Genomic DNA, 2,527 nt, shown 5'->3' on the forward strand with positions numbered 1-2,527 from the left:
AGAATAGCCGGATGTTGAGGCGGGTGCCTGTAGTCCCAGCTACTTGGGAGGCTGAGGCAAGAGAATTGCTTAAACCCAGGAGTTTGAGATTGCTGTGAGCTGTGATGCCTCAGCACTCTACCCAGGGTGACAGCTTGAGGCTCTGTCTCAAAAAAAAGGAAAGAAAAAATAAAGTGCAGCCTCTCTGCTATTGGCACTAGTTTCTATCATGGGTCCCCCTGGAGCAGCCTTGTCCCCTTCACCCTGTCCCCAGCTTCCATCCTCTTCCCCAGTCTGTCCTCGCTTAAAGTTGCCACCAGAGGGCGCCTGTGAGCACCTGAGTCCACTGCCCTCTCATGGTTCCCACTCCCTCAGGGTCGAAGTTCAAGTCCTCCCCAAGGCCCACCAGACCTTGCAGGACCTGCTATGTCCCTTCCCCACCCCCCCTTTTCACTCTGCTCCAACTGCGTGGACCTCCTTGCTGTGCCTGTAACATGCCAGGTGGGATCATGCCCCAGGACCTTTGCTCAGGCTGTCCCTAAACCTGAAGCAGTCTTCCTCCAAATATCTCTGTTCACTCCCTCACTCAAAGTTTCCTCTTTTGTTCCATGTTATCTCCTCAATGAGGGCTTCCCTGAGTACTCTCATTAACACATTGACTGCCACACAAGAAAAAAATTTGTTTTCCATGAGGCCACAGTATTTTATTAGGTCAAGAGACATGTGAGTTATATATGCTTCAGGAGGCCCCAAGTTCAAAACTAGAGTCAGTTAAATACAACTCATATGGCCGTTGATTTGTTAAAATCATAACCTCATGGTCACACCTTCTTTATCCACTTCTCTGCTTTGTATTTCTCCATGGCACCTATATTTTACCGTACATTTTATGTATTTCATTTACTGTGTCATTCCCCCCACCACAATATATGCACCATGAGGGCAGAAATGTATGCATTTTGTCTGTATCGTTCTCCATTCAACGATACCATGGTGTGCTGGCCAACTGGCCCTCTGAAAAAAACAACCTTGATTTGTAATGTTTGCCAATTCCTCTGATTTAAATATTCCTAGCACAGCCCACTCAGAAAAGTCCTGATAATTAACATTTGTGCTAAGTTATGCTAGGTGTGGTGGTGTGCACCTGTAACCCCACCTCCTTGAGAGGCTGAGGTAGGAGGATCACTTGAGCTCAGGAATTCAAATCTAGCCTGGACAGCATAGTGAAACTTTGTCTCTTTCTCTCTCTTTTTTTTGAGACAGAGTCCTTGGGTAGAGTGCTGTGGCTTCATAGCTCACAGCAACCTCAAGCTCTTGGGCTCAAGAGATCCTCCTACCTCAGCTTCACAAGTAGCTAGGACTACAGGCACCTGCCACAACACGTGGCTAGTTTGTCTATTTTCAGTAGAGACGAGGGTCTCATTCTTGCTCAGGCTGATCTTGAACTCCTGAGCTCAAGCAATCCTCCTGCTTTGGTCTCCCAGAGTGCTAGCATTATAGGAATGAGCTACTGTGCCCAAACTGTCTCTGTTTTATTTATTTATTTATTTATTTATTTTTTGAGACAAAGCCTCAATCTGTCACCCTGGGTAGAGTGTCGTGGCATCATAACTCACAGCAACCTCCAACTCCTGGGCTTAAGCAATTTTCATGCCTCAGTCTCCCAAGTAGTTGGGACTACAGGCGACCGCCACAGTGCCCGGCTATTTTTTTGTTGGTAATTGTCATTGTTGTTCATTGTTGTTTCCAGGCCCAGGCTGGATTCAAACCCACCAGCTCTGGTGTGTGTGGCTGGCACTTTAGCTGCATGAGTTACAGGCACCAAGCCATGTTTTTGGTTTATGTATTTGGTTCTGGAGAGCTGATACAATGAGGCTCCAGCATATCACAAAATGTTTCCCCAGAACCTATGACGTGCCTGGTGAATGGTAGGTACTCGGTAATTATTTGATGAATGAATAAATGAACTGTCATTCAGTGGAGGGAGGTGTGAAATAGATAATGGGTACGTCCATGCATTGACAGTCGGATCTTCAAAAGGATGGGATAATCTCCCTTATATCTTAGGAAAAGTGACCCAAAAATTATATCCAGGGAATGAGAAAGGCAAGAGGTAAAATAAATAGTATGATCTCATTTGTGTGGAAGGACTTACACAGGGTAACCAGAAAGTTCATGTGCGATTTACATGAACTTTATGGCCACAGTGTATAAGTAAATTGCAGATAGTTTAAAGTTTTGAAAAACATCAAGGCTCGGCGCCTGTGGCTCAAACGGCTAAGGTGCCAGCCACATACACCTGAGCTGGAGAGTTCGAATCCAGCCCAGGTCCGCCAAACAACAATGATGGCTGCAACCAAAAAAAAAAAAAAGTCGCCAGGCATTGTGGCGAGCACCTGTAGTCCCAGCTACTTGGGAGGCAGAAGCAGGAGAATCGCTTGAGCCCATGAGTTGGAGGTTGCTATGAGCTGTGATGCCCTAGCACTCTACCCAGGGTGACAGCTTGAGGCTCTGTCTCAAAATAATACAAAAAAAAAAAAAAAGAAAG

Source organism: Otolemur garnettii, unplaced genomic scaffold (genome assembly GCF_000181295.1).
Source record: "Otolemur garnettii isolate 467f Iridium unplaced genomic scaffold, OtoGar3 scaffold00029, whole genome shotgun sequence".
Taxonomy (NCBI): domain Eukaryota; kingdom Metazoa; phylum Chordata; class Mammalia; order Primates; family Galagidae; genus Otolemur; species Otolemur garnettii.